This window comes from Lepisma saccharinum, chromosome 23, assembly GCF_977018435.1.
Source record: "Lepisma saccharinum chromosome 23, izLepSacc3.1, whole genome shotgun sequence".
Taxonomy (NCBI): domain Eukaryota; kingdom Metazoa; phylum Arthropoda; class Insecta; order Zygentoma; family Lepismatidae; genus Lepisma; species Lepisma saccharinum.
The window spans coordinates 54,908,169-54,922,273 of NC_139251.1; positions in this window are offsets into that span (position 1 = coordinate 54,908,169).

A 14,105-nucleotide genomic window follows, 5' to 3' on the forward strand; every position below is an offset into this window, starting at 1 on the left:
TTTTATCATAAAATGTATTGTAATATTTACAATCAAGTGATGAATGTTCCTTTATGTTTCTCATATAAAATCTTGTAAGATTGTTGAAATTAGCAACTAATAGCATAAGCCTCAAATATATTAAATTCATTTATTATATAAATTGCCATGGGGGCTTATGTATAGTACTTCAGCTTAGGAAGTTTCCTACACATAGCTTTTAATTAGTTAATCGATATATACAAATCAATTTCAGATTGATTCACTTCACAGTTTAATGTGAAACAATAATATTTTTATTTCATTCATGAAGTGTTTTGTAATTTTCTCTACAATAATATACTTTAACTATTACATTTTTTCTTCTATGGGGTTTGATCAAACTTGCCCTAGAAGAAAGCCAATTGAAATTATGCGACTTCAAAGTCGAGATAGATGTGTTACATTGCATCTCAGCCAAGCTTTATTTCCCATCGTACAGGGACGGCGAAAAGAGCGGGTGCGAGTGGGCAAAAATTCCTCTGCCCACCGGTTGCCCATCCGAATAAATTCAATAAATATTAACACTCTATGAAAATGTGAATATGTATATCAATCAATCAATGCTATTCTGGTCGTCACTCCAGATATATAATTTTTACCTTTGCATATTATCGAAACTAGAAATGTTCACAAAATTTCACCCCATAACGTTGCAAACAAATTAATTTAAAGTTTCCGTTCAACTTCCTTAACTTTGTAATTCGAATGCGAGAAAGAATGACTAGAGCCATTGAAACAGAAGTTGCGATCTAATGATCAGTTTTCTGATTGGGAGCAGTGACAACAGGTGACGCTTTTATGAAAGGCGCAAATTAATGCGGGTATTATAAGGCCCGGTTTTAAGGGGAGGGGATGCAGCTCTGGACCTCTTCCATTGGTGCAAAATGGTTTGAAAAGGACCACTAATGAAAGAAATGGGATACTTGAATTGTGGTAAACATATATTTTAAATAATAGTATAACTAACAATCTGCTACAATTTGGCCTAAAAGTTATAACAGAAGCTGTGTGTATCTGGCCTCTAGACAACCTAGGCCTCCAAATATGTATATGAATCCAAGCATGGACAGGACTCGAAGTGTACGGTGAATATGCGGGGGGTGGTATCCCCGCGCAACCGCATTCGGTTTAATTCTAAGAAAACTCTTGATGTTTCTATTAAATTGGCAAATTTTCTTGTTACTACTGTAGAACCTGAATATGTTGCTATGAAAAAGATAGTGGTAAAACCCATCACATTTGTGCAACCCTTTAAAATTAGTAAACATAGAAAATCAAGATTTAACTTTACTTGAACCAGACGTAAATTTTCAGGCTAAATCGGGCCTATTGGTTCCTCGGGCGATACCCAACCCTGCCACACAGCTTGTTTCGGTATCCAACCCATTAAATTATAGAGTGATTATTCACAAGGGTACTCGGATCGGTAGTGCGGAATCTTGTGAGTTGGCAACAGTACATCAGGAAAATAGTAACGTAGCAGTAAATTTAACCAAGGAAGAATCAGAAAATGACGATATCCCACTCGTGGATATCTCTAAATTTGATATTAACCCGAAAATGACGGAACATGACAAAAAAAGTCAACTTTTAGAACTGTTATTAAATTTCAAACCTGTATTTAGTTGGTCAGAAACTGACCTAGGTAGAACTAATAACTATGTACATAGGATAAATCTCTCTGATGCCACTCCGTTCCATAAGCCATAGTATCCGATCCCGTTACATTTGCGATCTGAGATAAAAACTCAAATTGAAACTATGAAAAAACTGGGAATAATTCGTGATAGCACAAGTCCATACAACACGCCAGTAATCTTAGTCAAAAAACGTAATAGAACTTATCGTTTTATTCAATATGGGAGATTTCTCAATAAAAGATACGTGATCGATGCTATGGGGATGCCTTCGATTCAGTCTGTCCTGCACGACATGTAGGAAAGCATTATTATTCTAGCGCTGACTTACGGGCTGGATTTTTCCAAATACTGCTTACTGAAGACTCGAATCAGTACACAGTCTCCTCTTCTCTATTACAAGACGACGATGCTACCACCGTATCATCGAGGAGGCTCTGAAGATAGTTAAATAATTTGGTGTATGGGTGACACATAGGTGAGTTTAGAATAAAAGAGAAAATAAAGAACGTTCAGCTCGAATTCACAGTCTATTTCATACTTTAATGATAGTTAAAGAATTTGGTGACAGGTGTCATCCACATGCCTAAGTATGTTACAGAAAATTACACGGTTAACAGAAAGTGGTCACTCTCTTTTCAAACACGGGATACTCCAATCGCTCTACTTTAGCACTAGGGAATCTAATGCTGAGCAAACATATGAAGAACATACATAAACACATAAGGTCCTTGTACCCAATATGGCCTTCCTACCAATATGACCTACTTAAGGTGTGAGTTTGTTTCTAGTGGTATATAAGTCAGAAAGGTAAAACTAATCACAAGGTTCAAAAGAGGGAACACTTCTGGACGTTTATTGAAAACTGGAGTCAGCTACAAATAATAACATGTGTGCATGAAAAATATGTTATTAAAGAGTAACGTTTAGGCCATATTTGGTACATATGCAACAGTAATTGTAAAGAAAGTACCACAATGTTATTTTTATAGGTTCTTAAATATATTGATACTCTTATGTTTTATTTGCATAACGACATAATGATATTACAGAAAGAAATAACATAGTATGCAAACCAATAAACAAGGGAGTGACATGTCACAATTTGTTACTAGAAGAGCATGAATTACACATCACAGTCTGTGGAAGTGAAACGTCTCTTATTTTAGGCCTTAATATATACTATAGTATTACATTGAAATTGCAGTACTATTCCAATATCCGTGATAATTTATTAAATTGATGAGGGGGGACCAAGAACAAGACCATGATATATCATGGCTGTTTATTTGGATTGAAGTTTCAGCATCTTTGATCGCCTGCCTTCGGGGTTATGAATGTTTGCCTTTGATACTTACGCTTTCTGCGTCGAAATTCTTGATGAGTCCCTCCTTTTCACACAACTATCGTGTTACCAGCCAATTTTCCCTACGATACGTAGCCAGCTATTAAGCGACAGGCATACGAGGGAATCTCTAATATACGAATTTCACGAGTCAGACATGCACAACTGTGTGTACCCGATCTTCCACATTTAGATGGATATAATTAATTGACACTATGTATTATCTTTAACATGACATTATTGATTACACTGTCCAACAAAATTGAAGTTTTTGTCTGTTAAAAGAGAAGTTGGGGGTGATTCTAATTGAATTTGATGTGCTGATTTCAAATCTAATTACAGAATTTTTCCATCACCCATGAAGTTTGAGTAACAGGGTACATACAAAATATCAGGTACATACAAATCTTATATAGCCTCATAGTGATACGATGCAATATTATTCACAATGGCATATCTAGAATGTCTTCGAACTTGATTTTCGGCTGTACTTTGCTTGAGGAACATCTCTTTTTAGTGTCCAGCAATAATCTGCCAACATATTTGGGAGTCCATTTTTCCTGGTAGCGCCTTTCCATTTCACCAGTTTCCTGGTGGAAACGTTCTCCATGTTCGTTGCTCATTGTCCCAAGGTTTTGCGGGAAGAAGTCGTGGTAGGAGTCTAAAAAGTGTATCTTCAGAGACATATTACACCCCAGAGCATGATGGTTCTGAATAAAATTACTGACAAGTTTTCTGTAATTTTCTGACTTGTAGTTTCCGAGGAAATTCTCCTGTCCTGCGATGAGTGACTCTCTTTTCGGCCAGTTCCTTTTAACATAATGATTTTTTCTATCTCTGCTGTCCCATTTACACAGGAAAGAGCAAAATTTGGTGTAACCTAGTTGCTTTCCCCTTAGGATTAAATCTCCACATATCTGCCAAGAGTATTTACAGTACTGGATATTTGTTAATAACAGTTTCATGTTTTCATAACTTTCCTTCATGCCCCAGGAATATGGTACGGGAATGCTTGGATATTTATTTCCATTGTGCAGTAGCACTCCTTTCAAACTTGTTTTCGGAGAGTTTAAAAACAAACGCCATTCTTCACTTTTATGGACAACACCTAGTGATTCTAATAGACCATCGATGTTACAACAGAAAACAAGGTCCTTATCTTCAGCATACATATCTACTAAGTCTTTTTGGCGTTGCCGGAAAAAAGTAACTCTAGTGTCACTCTCCAACAAATGCCATCCTTTTAATCGCGATGCAAGCAGTTCTGCTTTACCTTTACTTAACTCTTGAGTTATTAAGTGAGGTTCAGCTGTTGAAACACTCCCCACAAAATCAGGATCATTATGCAATTCACTACATTTGTTAGGAACACTTTCACTTTCTTCCGTTACACTTATGTCATCTGGTGGAGCAGGTATGGGAACTCCAGGTCCATGAGGCACCGGTCGAGTTGCTGATTCTAGTGACGGATATTTCACTGTATGCCTTGATTTCGAATTTATTCCAGATATATTTGTCAAGCAAAAATAGCAGTCTGTTATATGGTCCTTAGGTTCCCGCCATATCATAGGAACTCCAAAAGGCATATGACGAGATCCTGTCAGCCAACCACTCAAAAGCGTTACACAGTTCGCACAACAGATAACAGGGGCCCATTTCTTGTTTTCGTCTATCTTATTGCCGGACCCTGTGGCCGAGTGGTTAGCACATCGCGCTACGACGCCAAGGGTCCCGGGTTCGAATCCCGCTTGGGCTTGGTTGTTTGTGAATGTCCATTCATCAATTTCATCATTTCATCACTCATCCCCATCTTCGCAAATTAGCCAAGAGGCACAAAACGCGAAGTAAAATAAACTAAATCAATCAAAAATCGTCTATCTTATTGTCAAAGTAACACTCATAAGCTCTTCTTACATGAGGAGTAAATGTTCTCCTATTTGCTTTTAAGGTCAACTCACCACAGATATAACAGAAATTGTTCCTGTCGTTTACGCAACTTCTTGACATGATTCTGTCTTTGCTTCAAAACACTCACTGGAACTGAAGAACACTCAGGTAAAGCTTCTTTCCTCCAGACAACTTGCTACTGATATGAGAAGTAGACATTGTGTTGAAAAGTTAATTGTTGTCAAATTTTTCAGTTGGATTGTTTAACAAGTTTAATTGTTGTCATTCATGCAGACATCAATGGCCTAAAGTTACTAGTGTATTGTTGGAGCAAAGACATAAACATATTTTAAAAATTGCCTACCAATCAGCTTGTTATGGACTGCATGCTGCAATAATAATGCAGAATTATATTTTCATTGTTACAAAAACAATGGTGGGTGATTGACAATTTCTGACCTCATTTTTCGGAATCAGCAGGTGGCAAAACATAGAGAACCGTTGAAATTTTACTTTTAACAAAACCATTGTTGGACAGTGTTATTATTCAATGATTGTCAGTCACTCATCTATGCATTAATCGAATGAGAATGCTGCTTGATTTTATGTGATGTTACGTTTACGTAGTTGCATAATATTATTGATCAAGGTGTTGCATTTTGTGTATAAGAAGAGGAAAGTTAGTTGACACACTTCTTAATGATATTCCAACAAAACTCTTTAAGCAAACGATGCAGAAACATTAATAAGCTAACTCTATATTTAGCTTTATCAATTATAACTAGGAACTTTCATTTTTTTCGTAAATGGGATAATATTATAAAATATTATTTTCTGGAACAAGGCCGGGCATAGTGCCAGAGAAGGGAGGAATCGAGTGGGCTGAGCGAAGCAGTACATGCTGCTCGAAGGTTGGTAACTGCAGTCGTTTTCTCCCTCCAAGGAATCCCGTTCCTCTCGAGTGTTCATTGGTGGATCCGTCTCCGGTCACTACTTGCGCAGATACTTGTTTTCATCCGTATGCTCCAGAGATAACTGTGACAGGGTATAAATGGACGTTTTCAACAATGTTCCACTTACTATGGGAACGTTTTGTATCGGCGAGGAAAATGGAGTGGATGAAACCTACAACTTTGTCAACATAAAACAAGATTCCAATAATAATTGTTTCTGTGTTCAACACTTATACATTAGTTGGATGGTTGATTTGGTGTTTTAAGTCCATTTTATACACAGTAAGGCTAATCGGGACTGGGCTTACAGCTTAAAGTGGCATCCGAACCACTATGTGCCTCCACCGAGTATCGAACCCGGGACCCCTTGATTAACTTGTACATTATACATAACATTTTAAAAATTCCTTTTGAACGTGAATGTTCATAATTCACATTATAAACTCATAATAACTCAACATAAGACAACATTGTAACCATTGTGCTCGTCACAAGGACCTAACGGGAGATCCATTTATCGATCGATTGATTGATTTGCTTTATCTTATTTCGCCTTTTATGCCACTAATGGCTAATTTGCGAATATGGTGATGAGTGATGTTATGATGAGAGATGAAAGTGATGATTGGACACTCACAAACATCCATGCCCAGGTCCGACGTCGTAGCACGATGTGATAACCACTCCGCCACGGGGTCGTCTGACGGGTGATCCAGTGGGCACCTACAGTCACATGGAAGCTGTAACATTTTATTGCATTTTATAACTGAATCTATAGATTTATATAACGAGATTGATACAGTTGATATTACCTGTAGAGATATGACCTTGTATTGTATTACGTTTATGAGAGTTTGTATTCTGCACCAATATTGATTTTAACAAACGCGGTATAATTCATTACTTTTTTGTTTACCAAAAATATGTGCCTCTATTAGAGTATACGTTCTGGTACAGTGCATATAGGCTATCTTCTATTTTCGTTTCGTTTATATCTATTTATGTAATTTGGCCATGACTCGTAAAATACTTATGATTCCACGTGGTCGAGAACACAATGTTGAGAAGGACCTCCAGTTGATGAGTTGAAGCCTCAGAAATATTTGAAGACATGGCTGGAGATTTGCCATGATGAAACTAATTCAAAAGTTTGTGCAAAACGTTTCTAGTGACGAGTATGGTGACGTATCAAAAGAGGCACTTTGAAGTATTTTCGAGTAGACGGGTGGAAACAGCTAAAGAAGAAGACTTTATTTCTCAATATAAGTAGTGCGGTCTTCAAATATTCATTTGGAATGTCTACTCATCTGGGCAATGTATAATCTTATTAGCCTAATTCTCGTAATTTTGTGTTCCCTTTAGCTTGTAAGAAATGTGTTTCTTGTAGGAGACGATCTGTACGGCATTTACAATTCTTGGGCTACTGGTGAGCCCAACAATATGGATGGCGAAGAAAACTGCGGGGTAATCAACAGTGCAGGAAAGCTGAACGATGTTCGATGCCGGTTTGCAAAAAAAGGTGTTTCTCCCCCCCCCCCCCCCCGCCTCCCCGAAAAAAAGGATATGAAAAGTTCAAAATGCACATAGAAATTATTGCTGGCATGTAAGAAACAGAAAAATATTTGCATCATTGCCGTATGACCAATGTAACGCGAGCTGTACCCCTGAAACGAAAGGCTTGTACGCCACTGTCTCAAGCTTCGGAATTCAGCGAAATGCAGAGTTACATTGAATTGACTACAGCTCAGAGACTATTTGCCCTGGAGATATGAACGATATACCGTTGTATGCAGAATGAATCACAGATTCAGACGATATATAATTTATGCACATTCGGCGCACATATGGAGGGGAAAGGGGGAAATCTCCTGAAAATCTCTTTTTTTAAAAAACAAAATGGGGGTTTCCCCCCACGCCCCCGAAAAAAGGATATCAAAATGTCAAAATGCAAATTTTATGCAAATTCGGCGTATATATGGAGGGGGGAGGGAGGAATCCCCCAAAAATAATTTTTAAAAAAATAGTAAGAGGAGTATAAATAAGAATTTTTCTTTGTATTTACCTTTGCTGCTCCAGCTCCCAGGCTTGGTCTGGAGCCATGATGCCTTACTTCTGGTGGTACTCCATAAAACATGGCTCCAGACACAGGGGCACCTTGCAGGTAACGCATCGGCATCTGGATCAGAACTTCCTTCTTAATGGACGGTCTGGATCTGGACTTCCTTCTCAATATGGAGGATCTGGACTTCCTTCTTGATATGGAGGATCTGAACTTCCCTCTGGATTTCAATTTATTTCGGTTTTGACTATTTAACGAATTCCTTTATCCTTTTCCAACTTTTTCCTCTAAGCTTTGGGAATAATACTAATAACCTCCCTTGGGGCTGCAATTGGAACGCGCCACCACTAACTAGGTACAACAGAGTGTATACTTGGTGCAGCCGATTGACATGCGCATCCAAGTAGGTGCTACGGTTAAACCGCGCAACCAAAAAGTGCTGTGCGGCGTCGATCGGAACGCGCTCGCCACTGATCTAAACAAAATTTCCGCTACGGGAATGGTAAATCAACCAAACAGATGCAATATCTGTTCAAAGACACAAACTTGTATAAGTGCTTTGACTTCCTTAATTTTCATATTAACTTACATGTGATCATTGATTTGATTTATAAGATATATATATTAATTTACTTCTTTCATATTTATTCTTTGTCTTCTTATAATATATTCTATTGTTTTTCATCTTTCCAATTTGCTTTGTTCTTATTTATAAAATTATTCACATATATTATGCCAATTCTTAACCTTGCACGCCTGGTGCTGCCATCTCTATTCGTCTTTGGCAAACTATTCACATTACTTGGTCCCATTGGGTACGTAACACAATATTCCCCCCGTTGGCCATAAAAAAAATTGTCGTAATATATATATATATATATATATATATATATATATATATAATATATATATATATATATATATATATATATATATATATATATATATATATATATATGCAGATACAATTATTTTTTTTTCAAATTATATGTGTACATGTCTATTATTTCTTCTTGACGCTTTCTTTCTTCTCTTCTGTACAATTATATCTTCTAATGTTGTCTAAATTCTCTCTATTTCTCTCTTCTTTCTATTTTCGTTTCTAGGTATCTTATCACCACGTTCCTGAAATATTCGTGACCTCTCAAGTTATTTTTAAATACAAAATATAATTCTTCAATAGTTCACCTCCTGCAAGTCTGCTCGTCTAATTTATCCAAGATAGTTTTTACCTGACGATGTCCTGCCAAAATAGTAATTTTCGTTTCACTTCTCTTCTTTCAGCAATCTCTCTACAGATTATCAGTTAGCCCAGATTTTTCCGTTTCGAAGAACTCTCTCTGTTCTCTAAGTTGACCATCAGCTACAATAATTCTTCACATATCAGCATGTATCTAGATATATTTATTTTCAGGGATTGCAACCCATTTCTTTTACACTTTTCTAAATACACGATGACTTTTAGTCGTCTAAGCTTACAAAGAATATATTTTACTGATACTATTCGATCTTCTTTCATATTGTCTTCTCCTTTTTCCTGAGAGTTTTCTTCGTAATTAACTTCCTTCTGTGCCTAACTGTTCTATCTTCTTCGTTCTTCTGGTCGTACAATTGAAAAGTTGATTTCCATTTTCCATATTACTTTCTTTGGCATCTTCCTTTTACAGGTTTGATCTTCCACTATAGGTCTCATTGTTCAATGGAGTGGTGACATAAATTAGCATTCATTATTCTTTCTTTTAGATATAACTTGCAGAATAGATTTTCCTCCAACGATGACTATCATATCTATATATCTTCTTACAGGAACTATCATTAAAGAACTAAAATTTTCTTCTTTCAAATAGAATATTAATATTTGCCCAAACTAATGATTCCACGAATTTTTCTTCTGGTGAACTGGAACTTTTTCAGAGAACTTTAATAATTCTAGAAACGTACGCTTGTCAGTCTATAAATCATAACATTTCCTTCCTTTGCACTTGTCAGTCTTATTTGTTTCTTTCAATTCTTTCAAATACTCGTTGCTTGTCACTATCTTGTTTTCTTTCTATTCCTCTTTCTTTTCTTTTCTTTTCTATTCTTCTCAAGATTCTTCTTCCTCCTCTTCCAACTTTCTTCCAGTAAAGAAATTATTTTCATTTGTCTCTTCTTCCAATCTGGTTTCTGACAAGATTTCTTCTTATGTTCTACATTTTCATCAAATGCATTCTCTCCTTGTCTTTTCCGTTTCGTCTTCTTCCTTCTCTTTGGCGAAGTAGCATCATAATACATTTGATCTATGCCGACCCTTTTTAGCATGTTATTAACTTTCTTCAGGTTCTTTTCTATTTTTAATTCCTTTATCTTCTTCTTCTTCCATGTCTTTAAGTGAATATATCTAAATTTTATTTTACTTTTCTTTCTTCTTTGTTTACATCTTCTGCTAGGCTTATGCTTCTTTTCTTCCTCCGTCAGAGACTCGTCACTGGAACTTTCTTCTTTCATTTTCATTTCGACATTGATCTCTTCATCAGTACATTGACAACTAAATTTTTCATCTCTTTCTATTCCTATTTCATCTTCTTCTATTTTCTCATCTTCCTCTTCTTGGACTTCTTTAAGTTCCTGAGTGTTTTCTGCTGTGAACCTTATAGCTTCTTCTTCTATCTTACTGTCATGCTCGTCATTGGAACTTTCCTCTTTCATCTTCCAACTTCTATCTTCTATAGGGACCTTCGCTTCTTCTATCCTGTTTTCATTTTCATCTACTCTAGAAGATACTGCTTCTATTTGCGATTTATTTTCAACAATTTTTCTTTCCATACTGTTGGTTCTGTGTATATTCTCCTCTCTAAGTTTTGAAACTTCTTCCTCGATCGTCCTATTTATATCCACGCTTTTGTTTTCAATTAGCAGTGTTGTTTCTTCTATCTTCTTTTCCAATGATCTTCTATTTTCTTCACATGTCTCGGTTATTTTCTCGTACATTTTCTTGCTTTCATTTCTTACTGCTTCTAATTTTCTACTATTTTCGTCGAGCCTTTCTTTTACTTCTCTGTTGTTCTCTTCCGCCTTTCTATTACTTTCTTCTAACTTTTCTTCTACCTTTCTATTACTTTCTTCTAACTTTTCTTCTACCTTTCTATTACTTTCTTCTAACTTTTCTTCTACCTTTCTATTACTTTCTTCTAACTTTTCTTCAATCTTCTCCTTCAATTCTCTGTTATTTTCATTTATCTGCAATGATAGCCTTTGGAACATTTCCATCAAGTTTATTTCTTCTGTCTTCTTCTGCTTTTCTTTTAGCTTTTCCTTCTTGCATTCCTTACATGTATAATCTTCTTCCCTTCTACTTATTGATATGTATTTCTCCTTTCTTATTCCTTCGCACGTCCAATGTTTCATTTCCTTACATGTGACACAGAAAATAATTTCTTCCTTGTTTCCTTCCTCTCCGCAACAAATGAAAGTTTCCCTTTTTTCTCCGTCTTCCTTCATCGTAGCTTCTCCATTCTCATTTCCATCTTTATCCTTTTCCTCCATTTTCAATTATTCTTTCTTTCTTCGCTGTCTGGTTCCTAATTCTCTAGCCCCACGTTGGTCGCCATTTATTTATGCTACCTTCATTTGGTGCAAAGGTACATAAACCTTAAACTTAAAACTCAGCTATCTTATCTACAGGGTAGGGTTCTTTGTAGACAACGAAACCAGACAGGATGTCTTTCAATGGAGACGTTTAAATGAATATATTATTTAAACACAGGATACATGGAGTAAGAATTTGACATGATAAGCTACATTCTTCTATAATTTTCTCGTTTACAGTTAATTTTCATCTCAATATTCTTCCTTCGTAATGGGTAGATCTGGATCGGGACTTCCTTCTTAATGGACGGTCTGGATCCGGACTTCCTTCTCGATATGGAGGATCTGGACTTCACTCTTAATTGACGTTCTGGATCGGGACTTCCTTCTTGATGGACGGCCTGGATCGGAACTTCCTTCTTAATGGACGGTCTGGATCTGGACTTCCTTCTCAATATGGAGGATCTGGACTTCCTTCTTGATATGGAGGATCTGAACTTCCCTCTGGATTTAAATTTATTTCGGTTTTGACTATTTAACGAATTCCTTTATCCTTTTCCAACTTTTTCCTCTAAGCTTGCAGGTAACGCATCGGCATCTACTTCGCCTTGAAGTCCGTGGCCCGCACAGCACACATCTACGTTGTTCCTGTGCCATGGTGGGGAAATGACGGAAACCACTAACCTCGTAGCGAGTGTTGGTAGATGGAGACGAACTTGATGATGGACCAAGTTTTTTTATTTATTTATTTATTTATTTCCCTTCAACAGAGACAAGTCTCCAATTACAGAAAGGTAATATCAAAATATTACATTTTCATTTACAACTTGTATGTACGCACGTACACATTCACCCTCCTTCCTCCTTTACACACACACATATTCACAAACATAGACAGTTAATACATAATATATATATATATATATACAAACATCTTGGTGACAGAACAGGTTTACTGCTTAACTGTGACAACAAATGTTCAGATATTTACACATTTCATCTGAATTACACAAAACAAGTATCACAAACACTGGTATAATATATCATTACAACAAACTTCAATATGACAAATCCAATTATCATAATAAATACATATTAAGAGAGATAACCCTTTAACATATTCATAAATTTGGTTCGTGTCATGCCGAAATCCAAGTCCACCAAATGATTTGAGATCTTGTTATATTGAAGTGTCATTTTTTGTAGTGGGGAACCTTTATACATTTCTGTTCTTGGGATTTTGTATGAGAGTAAACGTCTATTACGTAAATGACCCTGTCTCACATTAAACCAGATTCTCTCTAGTATAGAACTACTATCAATATGTCCATTTATTATTCTATACAGAAACATTTGTTGAGAAATTTCACGTCTATTTGACAGGCTTACAAAATCAAATTCATTTAATAAATCATTGTATGATATTTTAAGAATTATTGGCGATATTCGATACTTCTTATAATACAAAAATCTGAGAAATTTCTTCTGTATACGTTCAATCATATTTTTCTGGGAGTCACAGTTTGGCGCCCATACGGAACAAGCATATTCTAATTTGCTTCTAACTAAACATTTGTAGAGCATACACAAAGAGCATATATCATTTAAACTTTTAGCATTTCTTATTAGAAATCCAAGATTCCTGTAGGCATTCTGGGTAATGCAAGAAATATGCTCAGTAAAAGTCATATTATGGGTAATAATTACTCCTAGGTCTTTAATTGAATACACTCTTTTAACAAATTCGCCGTTAATAACATACTTATCATTTCGCTCATTATTTCGTGCTCTAGTAAATATCATGTATGAACATTTCTTAATGTTAAACTTGATATCATTCTCTACACTCCACCTATGAACCATGTTTATATCAGTCTGTAATTTCCTAGTATCCATAATATCCCTAATTTCTCTATATATTTTAACATCATCTGCGTACACTAAACACTTTGAAAATTTGATTGTACCTGGTAAATCATTAATATAAATTGCAAAGAATAGAGGACCCAGATTTGAACCTTGTGGAACCCCAGATTTAACATCATAAACAAAAGACTTTGCTTGTTTATAAGTTACATATTGTTTTCGATTAATAATGTAAGATTTGAAAAGATTTACATATTGTGTTGATAACCCAAAACTTGCAAGTTTTTTTAGAAGAATATTATGATTAATTCTGTCAAAAGCTTTTGCGAAATCTATATATATTGCATGTACACTAAGTCTCTCATGGAACGCATCATGTATATCTTGGACAAAATTTATCAGATTTGTTTGTGTTGATCTACTTGGCAAGAAACCATGTTGATTGTCACTTAAGAAACATTTTACATGATTAAATATGCGATTGTATAGGATGGATTCGAATACTTTCGCCGGTGCACAGAGAATTGATATGGGCCTGTAATTTTCTATTTTTGAACTTTCACCAGATTTTAAGATGGGGCATACACGCGTTTCCTTCCAGATATCAGGGAACATTTGTGTTTTCATTATTAAGTTATAAATTCTAAGGAGAGGATACATCAATACCTCAGAGCATCCTTTCAAAATGTAAGGTGGTATTTCATCTGGGCCGCTAGATCGTTTGCCTTTTAACTGTTTTGTAGCACTTTCATATTCTTTCTGACTAACTG